A 12,796-nucleotide genomic window follows, 5' to 3' on the forward strand; every position below is an offset into this window, starting at 1 on the left:
TGCAAAGTGTGAAACTAGAATGGAAAGTAGTGGAATAGTGTAAAGTATGAAACTAGAATGGAAAGTAGTAGAATAGTGCCAAGTGTGAAACTAGAATGGAAAGTATTAGAATAGTGCAAAGTATGAAACTAGAATGGAAAGTAGTATAATAGTGCAAAGTGCAAAACTAGAATGGAAAGTAGTGGAATAGTGCAAAGTATGAAACTAGAATGGAAAGTAGTAGAATAGTGCCAAGTGTGAAACTAGAATGGAAAGTAGTAGAATAGTGTAAAGTGTGAAACTAGAATGTAAAGTAGTGGAATAGTGCAAAGTGTGAAACTAGAATGGAAAGTAGTGGAATAGTGTAAAGTATGAAACTAGAATGGAAAGTAGTAGAATAGTGCAAAGTATGAAACTAGAATGGAAAGTAGTAGAATAGTGTAAAGTATGAAACTAGAATAGAAAGTAGTAGAATAGTGTAAAGTGTGAAACTAGAATGGAAAGTAGTAGAATAGTGTAAAGTATGAAACTAGAATACAAAGTAGTATAATAGTGCAAAGTGTGAAACTAGAATGGAAAGTAGTAGAATAGTGTAAAGTGTGAAACTAGAATGGAAAGTAGTAGAATAGTGCAAAGTGTGAAACTAGAATGGAAAGTAGTAGAATAGTGTAAAGTGTGAAACTAGAATGGAAAGTAGTAGAATAGTGCAAAGTATGAAACTAGAATGGAAAGTAGTAGAATAGTGCAAAGTGTGAAACTAGAATGGAAAGTAGAATAGTGCAAAGTGTGAAACTAGAATGGAAAGTAGAATAGTGCAAAGTGTGAAACTAGAATGGAAAGTAGTATAATAATGCAAAGTGTGAAACTAGAATGGAAAGTAGTAGAATAGTTCAAAGTGTGAAAATAGAATGGAAAGTAGTAGAATAGTGTAAAGTATGAAACTAGAATGGAAAGTAGTAGAATAGTGCAAAGTATGAAACTAGAATGGAAAGTAGTAGAATAGTGCAAAGTGTGAAACTAGAATGGAAAGTAGAATAGTGCAAAGTGTGAAACTAGAATGGAAAGTAAATGAATAATGCAAAGTGTGAAACTAGAATGGAAAGTAGTAGAATAGTTCAAAGTGTGAAAATAGAATGGAAAGTAGTAGAATAGTGTAAAGTATGAAACTAGAATGGAAAGTAGTAGAATAGTGTAAAGTGTGAAACTAGAATGGAAAGTAGTAGAATAGTGCAAAGTGTGAAACTAGAATGGAAAGTAGTAGAATAGTGCAAAGTGTGAAACTAGAATGGAAAGTAGTATAATAGTGCAAAGTGTGAAACTAGAATGTAAAGTAGTATAATAGTGTAAAGTGTGAAACTAGAATGGAAAGTAGTAGAATAGTGCAAAGTGTGAAACTAGAATGGAAAGTAGTATAATAGTGCAAAGTGTGAAACTAGAATGGAAAGTAGTGGAATAGTGCAAAGTGTGAAACTAGAATGGAAAGTAGTGGAATAGTGTAAAGTATGAAACTAGAATGGAAAGTAGTAGAATAGTGCCAAGTGTGAAACTAGAATGGAAAGTATTAGAATAGTGCAAAGTATGAAACTAGAATGGAAAGTAGTATAATAGTGCAAAGTGCAAAACTAGAATGGAAAGTAGTGGAATAGTGCAAAGTATGAAACTAGAATGGAAAGTAGTAGAATAGTGTAAAGTGTGAAACTAAAATGTAAAGTAGTGGAATAGTGCAAAGTATGAAACTAGAATGGAAAGTAGTGGAATAGTGCAAAGTATGAAACTAGAATGGAAAGTAGTAGAATAGTGCAAAGTGTGAAACTAGAATGGAAAGTAGTAGAATAGTGCAAAGTATGAAACTAGAATGTAAAGTAGTAGAATAGTGCAAAGTGTGAAACTAGAATGGAAAGTAGTAGAATAGTGTAAAGTGTGAAACTAGAATGTAAAGTAGTGGAATAGTGCAAAGTGTGAAACTAGAATGGAAAGTAGTAGAATAGTGCAAAGTATGAAACTAGAATGGAAAGTAGTAGAATAGTGTAAAGTATGAAACTAGAATAGAAAGTAGTAGAATAATGTAAAGTGTGAAACTAGAATGGAAAGTAGTAGAATAGTGTAAAGTATGAAACTAGAATGCAAAGTAGTATAATAGTGCAAAGTGTGAAACTAGAATGGAAAGTAGTAGAATAGTGTAAAGTGTGAAACTAGAATGGAAAGTAGTAGAATAGTGCAAAGTATGAAACTAGAATGGAAAGTAGTAGAATAGTGCAAAGTGTGAAACTAGAATGGAAAGTAGAATAGTGCAAAGTGTGAAACTAGAATGGAAAGTAGAATAGTGCCAAGTGTGAAACTAGAATGGAAAGTAGAATAGTGCAAAGTGTGAAACTAGAATGGAAAGTAGTAGAATAGTGTAAAGTATGAAACTAGAATGCAAAGTAGTATAATAGTGCAAAGTGTGAAACTAGAATGGAAAGTAGTAGAATAGTGTAAAGTGTGAAACTAGAATGGAAAGTAGTAGAATAGTGCAAAGTATGAAACTAGAATGGAAAGTAGTAGAATAGTGCAAAGTGTGAAACTAGAATGGAAAGTAGAATAGTGCAAAGTGTGAAACTAGAATGTAAAGTAGTGGAATAGTGCAAAGTGTGAAACTAGAATGGAAAGTAGTAGAATAGTGCAAAGTATGAAACTAGAATGGAAAGTAGTAGAATAGTGTAAAGTATGAAACTAGAATAGAAAGTAGTAGAATAGTGTAAAGTGTGAAACTAGAATGGAAAGTAGTAGAATAGTGTAAAGTATGAAACTAGAATGCAAAGTAGTATAATAGTGCAAAGTGTGAAACTAGAATGGAAAGTAGTAGAATAGTGTAAAGTATGAAACTAGAATAGAAAGTAGTAGAATAGTGTAAAGTGTGAAACTAGAATGGAAAGTAGTAGAATAGTGTAAAGTATGAAACTAGAATGCAAAGTAGTATAATAGTGCAAAGTGTGAAACTAGAATGGAAAGTAGTAGAATAGTGTAAAGTGTGAAACTAGAATGGAAAGTAGTAGAATAGTGCAAAGTATGAAACTAGAATGGAAAGTAGTAGAATAGTGCAAAGTGTGAAACTAGAATGGAAAGTAGAATAGTGCAAAGTGTGAAACTAGAATGGAATGTAGAATAGTGCAAAGTGTGAAACTAGAATGGAAAGTAGTAGAATAGTGCAAAGTGTGAAACTAGAATGGAAAGTAGTAGAATAGTGCAAAGTGTGAAACTAGAATGGAAAGTAGTAGAATAGTTCAAAGTGTGAAAATAGAATGGAAAGTAGTAGAATAGTTCAAAGTGTGAAACTAGAATGGAAAGTAGAATAGTGCAAAGTGTGAAACTAGAATGGAAAGTAGAATAGTGCAAAGTGTGAAACTAGAATGGAAAGTAGTAGAATAGTGCAAAGTGTGAAACTAGAATGGAAAGTAGTAGAATAGTGCAAAGTGTGAAACTAGAATGGAAAGTAGTGGAATAGTGTAAAGTATGAAACTAGAATGGAAAGTAGTAGAATAGTGCCAAGTGTGAAACTAGAATGGAAAGTATTAGAATAGTGCAAAGTATGAAACTAGAATGGAAAGTAGTATAATAGTGCAAAGTGCAAAACTAGAATGGAAAGTAGTGGAATAGTGCAAAGTATGAAACTAGAATGGAAAGTAGTAGAATAGTGCCAAGTGTGAAACTAGAATGGAAAGTAGTAGAATAGTGTAAAGTGTGAAACTAGAATGTAAAGTAGTGGAATAGTGCAAAGTGTGAAACTAGAATGGAAAGTAGTGGAATAGTGTAAAGTATGAAACTAGAATGGAAAGTAGTAGAATAGTGCAAAGTATGAAACTAGAATGGAAAGTAGTAGAATAGTGTAAAGTATGAAACTAGAATAGAAAGTAGTAGAATAGTGTAAAGTGTGAAACTAGAATGGAAAGTAGAAGAATAGTGTAAAGTATGAAACTAGAATACAAAGTAGTATAATAGTGCAAAGTGTGAAACTAGAATGGAAAGTAGTAGAATAGTGTAAAGTGTGAAACTAGAATGGAAAGTAGTAGAATAGTGCAAAGTGTGAAACTAGAATGGAAAGTAGAATAGTGCAAAGTGTGAAACTAGAATGGAAAGTAGAATAGTGCAAAGTGTGAAACTAGAATGGAAAGTAGTAGAATAGTGCAAAGTGTGAAACTAGAATGGAAAGTAGTAGAATAGTTCAAAGTGTGAAAATAGAATGGAAAGTAGTAGAATAGTTCAAAGTGTGAAACTAGAATGGAAAGTAGAATAGTGCAAAGTGTGAAACTAGAATGGAAAGTAGAATAGTGCAAAGTGTGAAACTAGAATGGAAAGTAGTAGAATAGTGCAAAGTGTGAAACTAGAATGGAAAGTAGTAGAATAGTGCAAAGTGTGAAACTAGAATGGAAAGTAGTGGAATAGTGTAAAGTATGAAACTAGAATGGAAAGTAGTAGAATAGTGCCAAGTGTGAAACTAGAATGGAAAGTATTAGAATAGTGCAAAGTATGAAACTAGAATGGAAAGTAGTATAATAGTGCAAAGTGCAAAACTAGAATGGAAAGTAGTGGAATAGTGCAAAGTATGAAACTAGAATGGAAAGTAGTAGAATAGTGTAAAGTGTGAAACTAAAATGTAAAGTAGTGGAATAGTGCAAAGTATGAAACTAGAATGGAAAGTAGTGGAATAGTGCAAAGTATGAAACTAGAATGGAAAGTAGTAGAATAGTGCCAAGTGTGAAACTAGAATGGAAAGTAGTAGAATAGTGCCAAGTGTGAAACTAGAATGGAAAGTAGTAGAATAGTGTAAAGTGTGAAACTAGAATGTAAAGTAGTGGAATAGTGCAAAGTATGAAACTAGAATGGAAAGTAGTAGAATAGTGCCAAGTGTGAAACTAGAATGGAAAGTAGTAGAATAGTGCAAAGTGTGAAACTAGAATGGAAAGTAGTAGAATAGTGTAAAGTGTGAAACTAGAATGTAAAGTAGTGGAATAGTGCAAAGTATGAAACTAGAATGGAAAGTAGTGGAATAGTGCAAAGTATGAAACTAGAATGGAAAGTAGTAGAATAGTGCAAAGTGTGAAACTAGAATGGAAAGTAGTATAATAGTACAAACTGTGAAACTAGAATGGAAAGTAGTAGAATAGTGTAAAGTGTGAAACTAGAATGTAAAGTAGTATAATAGTGCAAAGTGTGAAACTAGAATGGAAAGTAGTATAATAGTGCAAAGTGTGAAACTAGAATGGAAAGTAGTAGAATAGTGCAAAGTGTGAAACTAGAATGTAAAGTAGTGGAATAGTGCAAAGTATGAAACTAGAATGGAAAGTAGTAGAATAGTGCAAAGTGTGAAACTAGAATGGAAAGTAGTAGAATAGTTCAAAGTGTGAAAATAGAATGGAAAGTAGTAGAATAGTTCAAAGTGTGAAACTAGAATGGAAAGTAGAATAGTGCAAAGTGTGAAACTAGAATGGAAAGTAGAATAGTGCAAAGTGTGAAACTAGAATGGAAAGTAGTAGAATAGTGCAAAGTGTGAAACTAGAATGGAAAGTAGTAGAATAGTGTAAAGTATGAAACTAGAATAGAAAGTAGTAGAATAGTGTAAAGTGTGAAACTAGAATGGAAAGTAGTAGAATAGTGTAAAGTATGAAACTAGAATGCAAAGTAGTATAATAGTGCAAAGTGTGAAACTAGAATGGAAAGTAGTAGAATAGTGTAAAGTGTGAAACTAGAATGGAAAGTAGTAGAATAGTGCAAAGTATGAAACTAGAATGGAAAGTAGTAGAATAGTGCAAAGTGTGAAACTAGAATGGAAAGTAGAATAGTGCAAAGTGTGAAACTAGAATGGAAAGTAGAATAGTGCAAAGTGTGAAACTAGAATGGAAAGTAGTAGAATAGTGCAAAGTGTGAAATTAGAATGGAAAGTAGTAGAATAGTGCAAAGTGTGAAACTAGAATGGAAAGTAGTAGAATAGTTCAAAGTGTGAAACTAGAATGGAAAGTAGTAGAATAGTTCAAAGTGTGAAACTAGAATGGAAAGTAGAATAGTGCAAAGTGTGAAACTAGAATGGAAAGTAGAATAGTGCAAAGTGTGAAACTAGAATGGAAAGTAGTAGAATAGTGCAAAGTGTGAAACTAGAATGGAAAGTAGTAGAATAGTGCAAAGTGTGAAACTAGAATGGAAAGTAGTGGAATAGTGTAAAGTATGAAACTAGAATGGAAAGTAGTAGAATAGTGCCAAGTGTGAAACTAGAATGGAAAGTATTAGAATAGTGCAAAGTATGAAACTAGAATGGAAAGTAGTATAATAGTGCAAAGTGCAAAACTAGAATGGAAAGTAGTGGAATAGTGCAAAGTATGAAACTAGAATGGAAAGTAGTAGAATAGTGCCAAGTGTGAAACTAGAATGGAAAGTAGTAGAATAGTGTAAAGTGTGAAACTAGAATGTAAAGTAGTGGAATAGTGCAAAGTGTGAAACTAGAATGGAAAGTAGTGGAATAGTGTAAAGTATGAAACTAGAATGGAAAGTAGTAGAATAGTGCAAAGTATGAAACTAGAATGGAAAGTAGTAGAATAGTGTAAAGTATGAAACTAGAATAGAAAGTAGTAGAATAGTGTAAAGTGTGAAACTAGAATGGAAAGTAGTAGAATAGTGTAAAGTATGAAACTAGAATACAAAGTAGTATAATAGTGCAAAGTGTGAAACTAGAATGGAAAGTAGTAGAATAGTGTAAAGTGTGAAACTAGAATGGAAAGTAGTAGAATAGTGCAAAGTGTGAAACTAGAATGGAAAGTAGTAGAATAGTGTAAAGTGTGAAACTAGAATGGAAAGTAGTAGAATAGTGCAAAGTATGAAACTAGAATGGAAAGTAGTAGAATAGTGCAAAGTGTGAAACTAGAATGGAAAGTAGAATAGTGCAAAGTGTGAAACTAGAATGGAAAGTAGAATAGTGCAAAGTGTGAAACTAGAATGGAAAGTAGTATAATAGTGCAAAGTGTGAAACTAGAATGGAAAGTAGTAGAATAGTGTAAAGTGTGAAACTAGAATGGAAAGTAGTAGAATAGTGCAAAGTATGAAACTAGAATGGAAAGTAGTAGAATAGTGCAAAGTGTGAAACTAGAATGGAAAGTAGAATAGTGCAAAGTGTGAAACTAGAATGGAAAGTAGAATAGTGCAAAGTGTGAAACTAGAATGGAAAGTAGTAGAATAGTGCAAAGTGTGAAACTAGAATGGAAAGTAAATGAATAGTGCAAAGTGTGAAACTAGAATGGAAAGTAGTAGAATAGTTCAAAGTGTGAAAATAGAATGGAAAGTAGTAGAATAGTGTAAAGTATGAAACTAGAATGGAAAGTAGTAGAATAGTGTAAAGTGTGAAACTAGAATGGAAAGTAGTAGAATAGTGCAAAGTGTGAAACTAGAATGGAAAGTAGTAGAATAGTGCAAAGTGTGAAACTAGAATGGAAAGTAGTATAATAGTGCAAAGTGTGAAACTAGAATGTAAAGTAGTATAATAGTGTAAAGTGTGAAACTAGAATGGAAAGTAGTAGAATAGTGCAAAGTGTGAAACTAGAATGGAAAGTAGTATAATAGTGCAAAGTGTGAAACTAGAATGGAAAGTAGTGGAATAGTGCAAAGTGTGAAACTAGAATGGAAAGTAGTGGAATAGTGTAAAGTATGAAACTAGAATGGAAAGTAGTAGAATAGTGCCAAGTGTGAAACTAGAATGGAAAGTATTAGAATAGTGCAAAGTATGAAACTAGAATGGAAAGTAGTATAATAGTGCAAAGTGCAAAACTAGAATGGAAAGTAGTGGAATAGTGCAAAGTATGAAACTAGAATGGAAAGTAGTAGAATAGTGTAAAGTGTGAAACTAAAATGTAAAGTAGTGGAATAGTGCAAAGTATGAAACTAGAATGGAAAGTAGTGGAATAGTGCAACGTATGAAACTAGAATGGAAAGTAGTAGAATAGTGCAAAGTGTGAAACTAGAATGGAAAGTAGTAGAATAGTGCAAAGTATGAAACTAGAATGTAAAGTAGTAGAATAGTGCAAAGTGTGAAACTAGAATGGAAAGTAGTAGAATAGTGTAAAGTGTGAAACTAGAATGTAAAGTAGTGGAATAGTGCAAAGTGTGAAACTAGAATGGAAAGTAGTAGAATAGTGCAAAGTATGAAACTAGAATGGAAAGTAGTAGAATAGTGTAAAGTATGAAACTAGAATAGAAAGTAGTAGAATAATGTAAAGTGTGAAACTAGAATGGAAAGTAGTAGAATAGTGTAAAGTATGAAACTAGAATGCAAAGTAGTATAATAGTGTAAAGTGTGAAACTAGAATGTAAAGTAGTGGAATAGTGCAAAGTATGAAACTAGAATGGAAAGTAGTGGAATAGTGCAAAGTATGAAACTAGAATGGAAAGTAGTAGAATAGTGCAAAGTGTGAAACTAGAATGGAAAGTAGTATAATAGTACAAACTGTGAAACTAGAATGGAAAGTAGTAGAATAGTGTAAAGTGTGAAACTAGAATGTAAAGTAGTATAATAGTGCAAAGTGTGAAACTAGAATGGAAAGTAGTATAATAGTGCAAAGTGTGAAACTAGAATGGAAAGTAGTAGAATAGTGCAAAGTGTGAAACTAGAATGTAAAGTAGTGGAATAGTGCAAAGTATGAAACTAGAATGGAAAGTAGTAGAATAGTGCAAAGTGTGAAACTAGAATGGAAAGTAGTAGAATAGTTCAAAGTGTGAAAATAGAATGGAAAGTAGTAGAATAGTTCAAAGTGTGAAACTAGAATGGAAAGTAGAATAGTGCAAAGTGTGAAACTAGAATGGAAAGTAGAATAGTGCAAAGTGTGAAACTAGAATGGAAAGTAGTAGAATAGTGCAAAGTGTGAAACTAGAATGGAAAGTAGTAGAATAGTGCAAAGTGTGAAACTAGAATGGAAAGTAGTGGAATAGTGTAAAGTATGAAACTAGAATGGAAAGTAGTAGAATAGTGCCAAGTGTGAAACTAGAATGGAAAGTATTAGAATAGTGCAAAGTATGAAACTAGAATGGAAAGTAGTATAATAGTGCAAAGTGCAAAACTAGAATGGAAAGTAGTGGAATAGTGCAAAGTATGAAACTAGAATGGAAAGTAGTAGAATAGTGTAAAGTGTGAAACTAAAATGTAAAGTAGTGGAATAGTGCAAAGTATGAAACTAGAATGGAAAGTAGTGGAATAGTGCAAAGTATGAAACTAGAATGGAAAGTAGTAGAATAGTGCCAAGTGTGAAACTAGAATGGAAAGTAGTAGAATAGTGCCAAGTGTGAAACTAGAATGGAAAGTAGTAGAATAGTGTAAAGTGTGAAACTAGAATGTAAAGTAGTGGAATAGTGCAAAGTATGAAACTAGAATGGAAAGTAGTAGAATAGTGCCAAGTGTGAAACTAGAATGGAAAGTAGTAGAATAGTGCAAAGTGTGAAACTAGAATGGAAAGTAGTAGAATAGTGTAAAGTGTGAAACTAGAATGTAAAGTAGTGGAATAGTGCAAAGTATGAAACTAGAATGGAAAGTAGTGGAATAGTGCAAAGTATGAAACTAGAATGGAAAGTAGTAGAATAGTGCAAAGTGTGAAACTAGAATGGAAAGTAGAATAATAGTACAAACTGTGAAACTAGAATGGAAAGTAGTAGAATAGTGTAAAGTGTGAAACTAGAATGTAAAGTAGTATAATAGTGCAAAGTGTGAAACTAGAATGGAAAGTAGTATAATAGTGCAAAGTGTGAAACTAGAATGGAAAGTAGTAGAATAATGTAAAGTGTGAAACTAGAATGTAAAGTAGTGGAATAGTGCAAAGTATGAAACTAGAATGGAAAGTAGTGGAATAGTGCAAAGTATGAAACTAGAATGGAAAGTAGTAGAATAGTGTAAAGTGTGAAACTAAAATGTAAAGTAGTGGAATAGTGCAAAGTATGAAACTAGAATGGAAAGTAGTGGAATAGTGCAAAGTATGAAACTAGAATGGAAAGTAGTAGAATAGTGCCAAGTGTGAAACTAGAATGGAAAGTAGTAGAATAGTGCCAAGTGTGAAACTAGAATGGAAAGTAGTAGAATATTGTAAAGTGTGAAACTAGAATGTAAAGTAGTGGAATAGTGCAAAGTATGAAACTAGAATGGAAAGTAGTAGAATAGTGCCAAGTGTGAAACTAGAATGGAAAGTAGTAGAATAGTGCAAAGTGTGAAACTAGAATGGAAAGTAGTAGAATAGTGTAAAGTGTGAAACTAGAATGGAAAGTAGTAGAATAGTGCAAAGTGTGAAACTAGAATGGAAAGTAGAATAGTGCAAAGTGTGAAACTAGAATGGAAAGTAGTAGAATAGTGCAAAGTGTGAAACTAGAATGGAAAGTAGTAGAATAGTTCAAAGTGTGAAAATAGAATGGAAAGTAGTAGAATAGTTCAAAGTGTGAAACTAGAATGGAAAGTAGCATAGTGCAAAGTGTGAAACTAGAATGGAAAGTAGAATAGTGCAAAGTGTGAAACTAGAATGGAAAGTAGTAGAATAGTGCAAAGTGTGAAACTAGAATGGAAAGTAGTAGAATAGTGCAAAGTGTGAAACTAGAATGGAAAGTAGTGGAATAGTGTAAAGTATGAAACTAGAATGGAAAGTAGTAGAATAGTGCCAAGTGTGAAACTAGAATGGAAAGTATTAGAATAGTGCAAAGTATGAAACTAGAATGGAAAGTAGTATAATAGTGCAAAGTGCAAAACTAGAATGGAAAGTAGTGGAATAGTGCAAAGTATGAAACTAGAATGGAAAGTAGTAGAATAGTGTAAAGTGTGAAACTAAAATGTAAAGTAGTGGAATAGTGCAAAGTATGAAACTAGAATGGAAAGTAGTGGAATAGTGCAAAGTATGAAACTAGAATGGAAAGTAGTAGAATAGTGCCAAGTGTGAAACTAGAATGGAAAGTAGTAGAATAGTGCCAAGTGTGAAACTAGAATGGAAAGTAGTAGAATAGTGTAAAGTGTGAAACTAGAATGTAAAGTAGTGGAATAGTGCAAAGTATGAAACTAGAATGGAAAGTAGTAGAATAGTGCCAAGTGTGAAACTAGAATGGAAAGTAGTAGAATAGTGCAAAGTGTGAAACTAGAATGGAAAGTAGTAGAATAGTGTAAAGTGTGAAACTAGAATGTAAAGTAGTGGAATAGTGCAAAGTATGAAACTAGAATGGAAAGTAGTGGAATAGTGCAAAGTATGAAACTAGAATGGAAAGTAGTAGAATAGTGCAAAGTGTGAAACTAGAATGGAAAGTAGTATAATAGTACAAACTGTGAAACTAGAATGGAAAGTAGTAGAATAGTGTAAAGTGTGAAACTAGAATGTAAAGTAGTATAATAGTGCAAAGTGTGAAACTAGAATGGAAAGTAGTATAATAGTGCAAAGTGTGAAACTAGAATGGAAAGTAGTAGAATAATGTAAAGTGTGAAACTAGAATGTAAAGTAGTGGAATAGTGCAAAGTATGAAACTAGAATGGAAAGTAGTGGAATAGTGCAAAGTATGAAACTAGAATGGAAAGTAGTAGAATAGTGTAAAGTGTGAAACTAAAATGTAAAGTAGTGGAATAGTGCAAAGTATGAAACTAGAATGGAAAGTAGTGGAATAGTGCAAAGTATGAGCTAGAATGGAAAGTAGTAGAATAGTGCCAAGTGTGAAACTAGAATGGAAAGTAGTAGAATAGTGCCAAGTTTGAAACTAGAATGTAAAGTAGTGGAATAGTGCAAAGTATGAAACTAGAATGGAAAGTAGTAGAATAGTGCCAAGTGTGAAACTAGAATGGAAAGTAGTAGAATAGTGCAAAGTGTGAAACTAGAATGGAAAGTAGTAGAATAGTGTAAAGTGTGAAACTAGAATGTAAAGTAGTGGAATAGTGCAAAGTATAAAACTAGAATGGAAAGTAGTGGAATAGTGCAAAGTATGAAACTAGAATGTAAAGTAGTATAATAGTGCAAAGTGTGAAACTAGAATGGAAAGTAGTAGAATAGTGCAAAGTGTGAAACTAGAATGGAAAGTAGTAGAATAATGTAAAGTGTGAAACTAGAATGGAAAGTAGAATAGTGCAAAGTATGAAACTAGAATGGAAAGTAGTAGAATAGTGCAAAGTATGAAACTAGAATGGAAAGTAGTAGAATAGTGCCAAGTGTGAAACTAGAATGGAAAGTAGTAGAATAGTGCAAAGTGTGAAACTAGAATGGAAAGTAGTAGAATAGTGCAAAGTGTGAAACTAGAATGGAAAGTAGTATAATAGTACAAACTGTGAAACTAGAATGGAAAGTAGTAGAATAGTGTAAAGTGTGAAACTAGAATGTAAAGTAGTATAATAGTGCAAAGTGTGAAACTAGAATGGAAAGTAGTAGAATAGTGCAAAGTGTGAAACTAGAATGGAAAGTAGTAGAATAATGTAAAGTGTGAAACTAGAATGTAAAGTAGTGGAATAGTGCAAAGTATGAAACTAGAATGGAAAGTAGTGGAATAGTGCAAAGTATGAAACTAGAATGGAAAGTAGTAGAATAGTGCCAAGTGTGAAACTACAATGGAAAGTAGTAGAATAGTGCAAAGTGTGAAACTAGAATGGAAAGTAGTAGAATAGTGTAAAGTGTGAAACTAGAGTGTAAAGTAGTGGAATAGTGCAAAGTATGAAACTAGAATGGAAAGTAGTGGAATAGTGCAAAGTATGAAACTAGAATGGAAAGTAGTAGAATAGTGCAAAGTGTGAAACTAGAATGGAAAGTAGTATAATAGTACAAACTGTGAAACTAGAATGGAAAGTAGTAGAATAGTGCAAAGT

This window comes from Saccoglossus kowalevskii, chromosome 22 (genome assembly GCF_978046115.1).
Source record: "Saccoglossus kowalevskii chromosome 22, keSacKowa6.1, whole genome shotgun sequence".
Lineage (NCBI taxonomy): Eukaryota > Metazoa > Hemichordata > Enteropneusta > Harrimaniidae > Saccoglossus > Saccoglossus kowalevskii.